Source organism: Haematobia irritans, chromosome 3 (genome assembly GCF_050003625.1).
Source record: "Haematobia irritans isolate KBUSLIRL chromosome 3, ASM5000362v1, whole genome shotgun sequence".
In the NCBI taxonomy this organism is placed as follows: domain Eukaryota; kingdom Metazoa; phylum Arthropoda; class Insecta; order Diptera; family Muscidae; genus Haematobia; species Haematobia irritans.
Genome location: NC_134399.1, coordinates 209,777,595 through 209,790,540, shown reverse-complemented (window position 1 = coordinate 209,790,540; position 12,946 = coordinate 209,777,595). Strand labels below are relative to the sequence as shown.

The window sequence follows — 12,946 nt, the reverse complement described above, 5'->3', positions numbered from 1 at the left end:
TTCTATAGTAAATTTTCTCAAATTTTTATTTCTATAGATATTTTTATCAAAATTTTATTTCTATAGAAAATTTTGTCAAAATTGTATTTGTATAGTAAATATTGTCAAAATTTTATTTCTATAAAAAAAATTTCCAATTTTTATTTCTATAGAAAATTTTGTCAAAATTTTAATTCCATAGAAAATTTTCTCAAATTTTTATTTCTATAGGAAATTTTGTCAAAATTTTATTTCTATAGAAAAATTTGTCAAAATTATATTTCCATAGAAAATTTTCTCACATTTTTATTTCTATAGAAAACTTTAATTTTTAAAAATTTTATTGCTATAGAAAATTTTATTTCTATAGAAAATTTTGTCAAAATTTTATTTCTATAGAAAATTTTCTCAAATTTTTATTTCTATAGAAAATTTTATCAAAATTTTATTTCTATAGAAAATCTTGCCAAAATTTTATTTGTATAGAAAATCTTGTCAAAATTTTATTTCTATAGTAACTTTTCTCAAATTTTTATTTCTGTAGATATTTTTATCAAAATTTTATTTCTATAGAAAATTTTGTCAAAATTGTATTTGTATAGTAAATATTGTCAAAATTTTATTTCTATAAAAAAATTTCAAATTTTTATTTTTATAGAAAATTTTCTCAAAATTTTATTTCTTTAGAAAAATTTGTCAAAATTTTATTTCTATAGAAAATTTTGTCAAAATTTTATTTGTATAGTAAATTTTGTCAAAATTATATTTCTATAGAAAATTTTGTCAAAATTGTATTTCTATAGAAAAATTTTCTCAAAATTGTATTTCTATAGAAAAATTTTCTCAAAATTTTATTTCTATAGAAAATTTTGTCAAAATTTTATTTCTATAGAAAATGTTGTCAAAATTTTATTTCTATAGAAAATTTTCTCTAAATTTTATTTCTATAAAAATTTTGTCAAAATTTTATTTCTATAGAAAATTTTGCCAAAATTTTATTTCTATAGAAAATTTTGTCAAAATTTTATTACTATAGAAAAGTTTATCAAAATTTTATTTCTATAGAAAATTTTGTCAAAATTTTATTTCTATAGAAAATTCTGTCAATATTGTATTTGTATAGTAAATTTTGTCAAAGTTTTATTTCTACAGAAAATTTTGTTAAAATTGTATTTCTATAAAAAATTTTCTCAAATTTTTATTTCTATAGAAAATTTTCTCAAAATTTTATTTCTATAGAAAATTTTGTCAAAATGTTATTTTGTCAAAAGTTTATTTCCATAGAAAATTTTCTCAAATTTTTATTTCTATAGAAAACTTTAATTTGTAAAAATTTTATTGCTATAGAAAATTTTGTCAAAATTTTATTTCTATAGAAAATTTTCTCAATTTTTTATTTTATCAAAATTTTATTTCTATAGAAAATTTTGTCAAAATGTTATTTCTATAGAAAATTTTGTCAAAATTGTATTTCTATAGAAAATTTTGTCAAAATTTTATTTCTATGAAAAATTTTTGTCAAACTTTTATTTCTATGGAAAATTTTGTCAAAATTTTATTTCTATGGAACATTTTGTCAAAATTTTATTTCTATAGAAAATTTTATCAAAATTTTATTTGTATAGTAAATTTTCTCAAAATTTTCTTTCTATAGAAAATTTTATCAAAATTTTATTTCTATAGAAAATTTTGTCAAAATTGTATTTGTATAGTAAATTTTGTCAAAATTTTATTTCCATTTAAATTTTCTCAAAAAATTTTTTTTTCTATAGAAAATTTTCTCAAAATTTTATTTCTATAAAAAATGTTGTCAAACTTTTATTTCTTTAGAAAATTTTGTCAAAATGTTATTTCTATAGAAAATTTTGTCAAAATTTTATTTCTATAGAAAATTTTGTCAAAATTTTATTTCTATAGAAAATTTTGTCAAAATTTTATTTCTATAGAAAATTTTGCCAAAATTTTATTTCTATAGAAAATTTTGTCAAAATTTTATTTCTATAGAAAATTTTGTCAAACTTTTATTTCTTTAGAAAATTTTGTCAAAATGTTATTTCTATAGAAAATTTTGTCAATATTGTATTTGTATTTGATCAAATTTGATTTCAATAGAAAATTTCGTCAAAATTTTATTTCTATGGAAAATTTGTTGCAAAATGTCATTTCTATAGAAAATTTTTTCAACATTTTAATTCTATAAAAATTTTTCTCAAGATTTATTTTTATAGAAATTTTTGTGAAAATTTTATTTCTATAGAAAATTTATTGCAAAATTTTATTTCTATAGAAAATTTTGTCAAAATTTTATTTCTAATTGTTTTTTATTTAATTTCTAAAGGATTTTTTTTATTTAATTTCTACAGGAAATCTTGTCACAAATTTCATTTCTATAGACAATTTTGTCACATATTTCATTCATATAGGAAATTTTGTAATAAATTTTATTTCTATAGGAAATCTTGGCAAAATTTTATTTCTATATTTTGTTAAAATTTTATTTCTAGAGAAAATTATGCCAAAATTGTATTTCTATAGAAAATTTTCTCAATCTTTTATTTTATCAAAATTTTATTTCTATAGAAAATTTTGTCAAAATGTTATTTCTATAGAAAATTTTGTCAAAATTGTATTTCTATAGAAAATTTTGTCAAAATTTTATGTCTATAGAAAATTTTTGTCAAACTTTTATTTCTATGGAAAATTTTGTCAAAATTTTATTTCTATGGAAAATTTGGTCAAAATTTTATTTCTATAGACAATTTTATCAAAATTTTATTTGTATAGTAAATTTTCTCAAAATTTTATTTCTGTAGAAAATTTTATCAAAATTTTATTTCTATAGAAAATTTTGTCAAAATTGTATTTGTATAGTAAATTTTGTCAAAGTTTTATTATTTTGTTAAAATTGTATTTCTATAAAAAATTTTCTCAAATTTTTATTTCTATAGAAAAATTTTTATTTCTATAGAAAATTTTCTCAAAATTTTATTTCTATAGAAAATTTTGTCAAAATGTTATTTCTATAGAAAATTTTGTCAAAATTTTATTTGTATAGTAAATTTTGTCAAAATTTTATTTCTATAGAAAATTTTCTCAAATTTGTATTTCTATAGAAAACTTTAATTTGTAAAAATTTTTTATTGCTATAGAAAATTTTGTCAAAATTTTATTTCTATAGAAAATTTTGTCAAAATTTTATTTGTATAGTAAATTTTGTCAAAATTTTATTTCTATAGAAAATTTTGTCAAAATTGTATTTCTATAGAAAAATTTCCTCAAAATTTTATTTATATAGAAAATTTTGCCAAAATTTTATTTATATAGAAAATTTTGTCAAAATTTTATTTCTATAGAAAATTTTGTCAAAATTTTATTTCCATGGAAAATTTTGTCAAAATTTTACTTCCATAGAAAATTTTCTCAATTTTTTTTCTATAGATAATTTTCTGAAAATTTTATTTCTATAACCCTTTCCGACCGTGTACGCACAATTGTGCGGGTAAGTTTAAGTCTCTATAATTTCTTTAATATATGACGTACTGCGATAAGAGCGGCAAAACAATAATTGTGTATGCTCTCTCTTTGTCTAAGAATGTGAAGAACCGTTATAAATATTTGTTTTTCATATTATTTTTGTAGTTTCAGCAGTGTACTTTGCGCATTTGTAAAAATGAGTGTAAGAGGTAAGTTTGCAAATAAATTAAAATTATTTAAGTTGTGGAATATTTCATCAAACAAGTGTTTTCAATAAGAAAACATATTAAATATTGAATACAAACAGTAACTTCGTGATTATTTTGTGTTTTGTGATATTTTTACGTCCGTACTTTTACCGGAATTTACCAGACTGCAACAATTGTGCGTATCCTGAAAAAACAGGATACAGGATCAAACTGAACAAACTTAATAATTTAAAATGTTCTATGTACACATAAATAACAGAACTCAAAAATTTAGGAAAATCTACCACGTGGATCGGCTATAGGTCGGAAAGGGATAAAAAATGTTGTCAACATTTTATTTGTATATTAAATTTTATAAAAATTTTACTTCTATAGAAAATGTTGTCAAAATTTTATTTCTACAGAAAATTTTGTCAAAATTTAATTTCTATAGAAAATTTTGTCAAAACTTTATTTCTATAACAAATGTTGATAAAATTTTCTAAATTTTATTTTATCTTATTTCTATACAAATTTTATTTCTATAGAATATATTATCATATTTTATTTCTATAGAAATTTTTTTCAAAATGTTATTACTATAGAAAAGTTTTTCTTTTTATAGAAAATTTATGTAATTCCGAAATTGATTATTATCGTTTACGTTAATTATAGAAAACAAATTAATCATAATACGTAGTTTGCATACAAAACAAATGCTATTTATTACATATGTTACGTAGTGGCACATACATTCTAAATATGTATGTAGATAAACTTGCATGCTAAATGAAATGAACATTTCAAAAGAGCACGGCACTTTTATTTGCTCACATTAAAAAAAAAGGCGGAAATTTTCTAATCGACCACTAGTGGACCACTGACTGAGTTAGTTGGCGGATTGTTTATCGGCATGTATGTCGGCGGTATGTTTAATTGTGTATGTACTCTTAATGGGATGGCTATAAATAGGCCCGGTATATGTTTGCAATTACAAGTGCACCCATATATTTATCAGTGACCAACAGTAGTGAGAAACCGTTACTTAATTATTTGAATTTACCTTGTTTTCAAAATTTTACAAATAAAAATTATGATGGCACATAAATACCTCATTAACATTATACTTCCAATATCCACTTTTTATAGATTTCAACTGTAATTTGCCATCTAAAAAAGGGATTTCAAATCCACCTAATGTGAGTGGGCTATAAGATAACAAATGAAAAATTTTACTAGGTTTTATGGAAAAAGTTTTGATCAATTTGACATGGGCACATTATTGTAACACAACATTTTTTACACATTTCTTCATTATTTGGTATACATAATGGGAAAAACGAATTGTTCCCATTATGTATACCATGGGTTGTATGAGTAATATAAATTTTAAATAGATTGAATAAGGTATGTGGTATGAATAATTTTAATTATTAATATTGCGTATACAACCCAGGTGGCATGTCCCTTTTTATTAATACTTGTTTCTTTATTCCCGTTATTTAATTCTCCAACAAATTGTTCTTAATTTTTCCATAGAAATAAAATTTTGACAAAATTTTCTATAGAAATTAAATTTAAACAAATTCCTTTACAAATAAAATTTTGACAAAATTGCCTGTAAAAATAAAATTTTGATAAATTTTCTATAGAAATAAAATTAAAAAAAAAAATTTCCTTTAGAAATAAAATTTTGAAAAAAATTTCTGAAGAAATAAAATTTTCACAAAATTTTCTATAGAAATAAAATTTTGACGAAATTTACTATAGAAATAAAATTTTTACACAATTTTGACAAAATTTTCTATAGAAATAAAATTTTGACAAAATTTTCTATAGAAATAAAATTTTGACAAAATTTCCTATAGAAATAAAATTTTGACAAAATTTGCTATAGAAATAAAATTTTGACAAAATTTTCTATAGAAATACAATTTTGACAAAATTTCCTATAGAAATAAAATTTTGACAAAATTTTCTATGGAAATAAAATGTTGACAAAATATTCTATAGAAATAAAATTTTGACAAAATTTCCTATAGAAATAAAATTTTGACAAAATATTCTATAGAAATAAAATTTTGACAAAACTTTCTACAGAAATAAAATTTTGACAAAATTGTTTATAGAAATAAAATTTTGACAAAATTTTCTATAGAAATAAATTTTTGACAAAATTTTCTATAGAAATAAAATTTTGACAAAATTTTCTATAGAAATAAAAATTTGGCAAAATTTTCTATATAAATAAAATTTTGACAAAATTTTCTATAGAAATAAAATTTTCACTACATTTTCTATAGAAATGAAATTTTGAGAAAAAATTCTATAGAAATAACATTTTGAGAAAATTTTCTATAGAAATAAAATTTTGACAAAAATTTCTATAGAAATAAAATTTTGACAAAATTTTCTATAGAAATAAAATTTTGACAAAATTTTTTATAGAAATAAAATTTTGACAAAATTTTCTATAGAAATAAAATTTTGACAAAATTTTCTATGGAATTTATTTTTTGCCAAAATATTCTATAGAAATAAAATTTTGGCAATATTTTCTATAGAAATAAAATTTTGACAAAATTTTCTATAGAAATAAAATTTTGACAAAATTGTCTATAGTAATAAAATTTTGACAAAATTTTCTATAGAAATAAAATTTTTAAAAAATTTTCTATAGAAATAAAATTTTGACAAAATTTTTTATAGAAATAAAATTTTGACAAAATTTTCTATAGAAATAAAATTTTGACAAAATTTTCTACAGAAATAAAATTTTGACAAAATATTCTATAGAAATGACATTTTGACAAAATTTTCTATAGAAATAAAATTTTGACTAAATTTTCTATAGAAATAAAATTTTGACAAAATTTTCTAAGAAATAAAATTTTGACAAAATTTTCTATAGAAATAATATTTTGACCAAATTTTCTACAGGAATAACACTTTTCGAAAAATTAGCTATAAGAATAAAATTTTGAGAAAATGTTTTAGAGGAATAAAATTTAATCTTTAACAATTCAAGGGATATTTGTAAACACAACTAATAATAGTAGGAGGAATCATTAATTCAGATCAGGTAGATATGTGGTAAAATTTTCTGCACATTTTGTTAGATTATAAGTGGCAACCTGGATTACAAATTGATTCATGGATTTTGGTCAAATGTCTAATACAAAACATTGGATAACATAACTTTTTTCCAATATAAATGGCGGATAAACGGATTGAGTCGATATTATAATCACTAAAAATCTTCTTCAGAAAATGAAATTTAAATTTAGAAATTGAATTAATATATCTTAATGCCAAATTAATTACTTTTTACACATTGTCGTGTCCCGTTCAAGTGGACACTTTAAGAAATTTATTTTTTATTCAAACGGGTTGTACTTGGTGGGATTTAAATAATATTATTATGTATACCGTCGTTTGGGACCAGGAGCACAGTCATATACTTATTCTAAGGTAAGTAAACCATTATTGCATATTTTATAGGCGAAGAAATTTTGTAGGATCGCTCTAATACGTGACCCTAGGCATCTCTTTTTTCGATAATTTCCACTAAGGAGATATTGTATGTAATTTATAGAAAAAACACTTTATTCTCTTTTGGATCCTTAATTTCCATTTCGATAAGCATCTAATTATATTTTATGTTTTCCCATAGGTTGAATGAGTAATATTAATTTGCATCATGTTAGGTGAGGTGGGGTGTATGAATAATATTAATTAATATTATGTATACAACCACTGTCCTCTATACACAATTTTTAGTACAGATTAATATACGAAATTAATCACTAAAAATCTTAAGACACAAATTAAACAATTTAAAAAACTTTTACTTTTGTTTATATTATTTTTCAATTATCCTACAGCATGAATATGGTTTTCGAACACAGTGTCCGACGATGTGTTTTAGATATTTATGGCGTTGTACGCCACGCAACATTACGTTTGTGTTGTCAACAACAACAAAAAATACTTAATAGAATGGTTATTTGTTTACATTTTTATTTGGTCTAGTATATTTATTTTTCCTATTATTGTAATTGTTTGTGTACAAGAATGAAATTGTCAATGGCATTGGTCAATGAACAACATATTTGCCATGATCTTCAAATGCTTCATAGTATTTGTGCGCATCGTTTTTTGGTTTTATTCCAAAATATTAAGTTGTGTAAATGTTATATCCCATTTTGTAAAGAGAAAGTTTTTTAACTGTGTAATTTTTTAATAAACAAATATCGAAATACTTCGAAACATAATAAAATCCATAAATTATATTTGGAAGTCGAAAAGGTCTTTTCGCATTTCTAACTAAACTTCAACTCATTTTTTGCCAAACTTTTAAGTAGAAATAACATTTTGAAAATCTTTTCTGCGGAAATAATATCGACAAAAATTGCACAATTTTTCTATAGAAAAAAAAAATTTTGAGAAAAATTTTTATAGAAATAAAATTTTGCGAAAATTTTCTAAAAAACAAATTGAGAAAAATTTCTATAGAATTAAAATTTGAGAAAATTTTCCATAGAAAAAAATCTTAGGAAAATGTTCTATAGAAATAAAATTTTTAGAAAATTATCTATAGAAATAAACTTTTGAGAAAAGTTTGTAAAAAAAATTTTGGAAAATTTTCTGTAGAATATAGAATTAAAATTTGAGAAAATTGTCCATAGAAATAAAAAAACAACAACAAGGATTAAAGAACAAAAAAGAACCTTCCGAAAAAAGGTTTTACATTGATAGCCGGCTTATGCCGAAATAAATTCGTACAAACATCTCACTTTTCCTTTGCCACCATCAAATCATCGATTTGAGTGAAGTTGGCTGGGTTTTATTTTGAGCGTGCTTCCTCTTCTTTCTTTCATTCGTTTTGTTAAAAATTTGAGAAAATTTTCTATAAAAATAAATTTTGACAAAATTTTCTATAGAAATAAATTTTGACAAAATTTTCTATAGAAATAAAATTTTGACAAAATATTCCATAGAAATAAAATTTTTACAAAATATTCTATAGAAATAAAATTTTGACAAAATTTTCTATAGAAATAAAAAATTGAGAAAATTTTCTATAGAAATAAAATTTTGACAAAATTATATTTGGAAGTCGAAAAGGTCTTTTCGCATTTCTAACTAAACTTCAACTCATTTTTTGCCAAACTTTTAAGTAGAAATAACATTTTGACAAACTTTTCTGCGGAAATAATATAGACAAAAATTGCACAAATTTTCTATAGAAATAAAATTTTGAGAAAATTTTCTATGAAATAAAATTTTACGAAAATTTTCTAAAAAAAATTGAGAAAAATTTCTATAGAATTAAAATTTGAGAAAATTTTCCATAGAAATAAAATCTTAGGAAAATTTTCTATAGAAATAAAATTTTGAGAAAATTATCTATAGAAATAAAATTTTCAGAAAATTTTCTAAAAAAAAAAATTGGGAAAATTTTCTGTAGAATTATAGAATTAAAATTTGAGAAAATTGTCCATAGAAATAAAATCTAAAATCTATTTATTTCTACAGAAATAAAATTTTGAGAAAAATTTCTATAGAAATTTTCTAGAATTAAAATTTGAGAAAAATTTCCATAAAATTAAATCTTAAGAAAACATTTCTATAGAAATAAAAGTTTCTATAAAAACAATTTTTTTCTCTATAGAAATACAATTTTGAGAATATTTTTTAATCAAACTTTATCTTATTTTTTGACAAACTTTTCTACAGAAATAAAATTTGGCACAAAAATTTCTATAGAAATAAAATTACAACTTCAACTCATTTTTTGACACAATTTTCTGTAGAAATAAAATTTGCACAAATTTTCTATAGAAATAAAATTTTGACAAAATTTTCTATAGAAATAAAACTTTGAGAAAATTTTCTATATAAATAAAACTTTGAGAAAATTTTCTATAGAAATAAAATTTTGACAAAATTTTCTATAGAAATAAAATTTTGACAAAATTTTCTATAGAATTACGATTTGGGAAAATTTTCTATAGAACAAAAATCTATAGGAATAAAATTTTGAGAAAATTTTCTATATATATTAAAATTTGGGAAAAATTTCTACAGAAATAAAAATTTCAGAAAATTTTCTGTAGAATTAAAATTTGAGAAAAATTTCCATAGAAATAAAATCTTAGGAAAAATTTCTATAGAAATAAAATTTTCCATAAAAATAATTTTTTTCTCTATACAATTTTGAGAATATTGTTTAATCAAACTTGAACTCATTTTTTGACAAACTTTTCTATAGAAATAAAATTTTGACAAAATTTTCCGTAGAAATAATATCGAAAAAAATTGCACAAATTTTCTATAGAAATACAATTTTGAGAAAATTTTCTATGGATTTGAGAAAATTTTCTACAAACAAAAATTTAGAAAATTTTCTACAGAATTAAAATTTGGAAAAATTTTCTATTGAAATAAAATCTTAAGAAAAATTTCTATAGAAATAAAATTTCGACTTCAACTCATTTTTTTGACACACTTTTCTGTAGAAATAAAATTTGCACAAATTTTCTATAGAAATAAAATTTTAAGAAAATTTCTTAGGGAAATAGAAAACAGTTATCCTTCGAAATATTGTATTAACGAAGAAATTTTAAAGATTCCATATAAACAAATATTTATTAAAAATTTAGTATTGAATTATAATGACAACATTTTCTATAGAAATAAAATTATGAGAAATGTCTCCATATTTTTTAGAAAATTTTCTATAGATATAAAGCTTGAGAACATTTTTTTAGAAATTTTCTAGAAATAAAATTTTGACAAAATTTTCTATAGAAATAAAATTTTGACAAAATTTTCTATAGAAATAAAATCTTAAGAAAAATGTCAATATTTTTAAAATTTTGAGAAAATGTTCTATAGAAATAACATTTTTAGAAAATTTTCTACGGAATTAAAATTTGGGAAAATTTTCTATAGAAATAAAATCTTAAGAAAAATTTCTATAGAATTAAAATTTTCTGTAGAAATAAGGTCTATTCGCATTTCTAATCAAATTTCAACACATTTTTATACACACTTTTCTGTAGAAATAAAATTTGGGCAAATTTTCGATAGAAATAAAATTTTAAGAAAAATTTCTATAGCAATAAAATTTTGAGAAAATTTTCTATAGAAATAAAAATTTGAGATAGAAATAAAACTATGGAATTAAAAATTTGACAAAACTTTTTATAGAAATATAATTATAGATAAAATTTTAACAAAATATTTCTATAGAAATAAAATTTTAGATAAAATTTTAACAAAATATTCCCTATATAATACAGTAAAACTTATATTACATTTTGAAAATTATTATGGTAACCCTACACCATGTACCATGGGAAGTAATAAGAAAATTTTAGAAATTTGAATAAACACAACCCAGTAATTTAAATTAAATGTCCAATAAATGATATAATCATAAAATTATATGGTCATTATTTTCCAATCCTCATTAATTCAAAAGCAATGAAATAGCAGTTAAACTACAAACAAATGAACGTTTCAGATAAATGTGAAAACCGCCCTTGGCGTGCAGTCAATAAAACAAATAGAAACATATTAAGCGTTATTTTAAAAGCAGTCAATAAAACAAACAAATTTGTTATCATCATTTTGAAGGAAATTCAAATGTATAACATCTCTTCGGGAGTATTCTTTTGTTAATTAACCTCTAAAGGGCAAACTGATTTATTTACCAAACCATTTTTCCCAAAACGCCAATTGAATATCAATACTAATGAAATACAATCGCAATCCATTTATTAGTAATAAATAAATTGTTTTCATTTTCATCAATTGGATCGATAGGTATGGGAATAGATTTTTATGAAGAATATTGTTATTCTAGAAAATATTCTTTATGAATTTTGTCTTTTCGGTTATACTCGTAGTTGGTAGTACGGGAATGAGTGCGTTTCCTCCAAACGGAATTTTCATGTTTATTGTTCCATTCTCATAATAAAATATTTATATTTAAATAATAATTATTATTATTGTATGTTATTCGTGTGGCGGTTCATTTTTTTTTGATTGATTTTTTTTTTCTTACATGTAATTAAGAATTTATTTATTTGGTATTTCAAACCGACCACAGAACACCCCCATAACTAAGTAAACATATGTTTTTACAAGAATTGTGTCTCAAGAAAAATGCAGCTGCTTCACTTTCTGGGCAATTCTATTTACTTATGAAATGTGTTAATGAAATTTAAAAGATAAACGTTCGCGAGAATACTAAATATTAACAATTATATCAGTCTTTATTTTATTTTGTCAAATTTTATTTCCATAAAAAATGTTGTGAAAATTTATTTCTATAGAAAATTTTCTCAAAATTTTATTTCTTTAGAAAATATTCTCAAAATTATATTTCTATAGAAAATTTTCTCAAAATTTTATTTCTATAGAAATAAAATTTTATTTTATAGAAAATTTTGTCAAAATTTTATTTCTATAGAAAACTTTGTCAACTATTTATTTCTATATAAAATTTTGTCAAATTTTTATTTCTATAGAAAAGTTAGCCAAAATGTTATTTTTACAGAAAATTTTCTCAAAACATTATTTCTATAGAAAATTTTGTCAACATTTTATTTCTACAGAAAATTTTCTCAAAATTTTATTCCTACTTTCTGTAGAAATATTTTCTCAAAATGTTATTTCTACAGAAAATGTTGTCAAAATTTTATTTCTATAGAATATTTTCTCAAAATTTTATTTCTATAGAAAATTTTGTCAAAATTTTATTTCTATAGAACATTTTCTCAAAATTTTATTTCTATAGAAAATGTTCTCAAAATTTTATTTCTATAGAAAATTTTCTCAAAATTATATTTCTATAGAAAATTTCCACAAAATTTTATGTCTATAGAATATTTTCTCAAAATGTTATTTCTACCGAAAAATTTCTCAAAATTTTAATTCTCCAGAAAATTTTCTCAAAATTTTATTTCTATAGAAAATTTTGTCAAAATTTTATTTCTATAGAAAATTTTGTCAAAATTTTATTTCTATAGAAAATTTTCTCAAAATTATATTTCTATAGAAACTTTTGTCAAAATTTTATTTCTATAGAAAATTTTTTCAAAATTTTATTTCCATAAAAAGTGTTGTCAAAATTTATTTCTATAGAAAATTGTGTCAAAATTTTATTTCTTTAGAAAATTTTCTCAAAATTATATTTCTATAGAAAATTTTCTCAAAATTTTATTTCTATAGAAAATTTTCTCAAAATTATATTTCTATAGAAAATTTTGTCAAAATTTTATTTCTATAGAAAA

General features: G+C 20.1%; 1 protein-coding gene across 2 annotated transcripts in view; it reads right to left on the bottom strand.

Moving 5' to 3' along the window:
• The window catches only part of sws (patatin like phospholipase domain containing sws), a 78,353-nt gene that overhangs the window by 43,441 nt on the left and 21,966 nt on the right, over window positions 1–12,946 (bottom strand). The gene's annotated exons all lie outside the window — the stretch shown is intronic.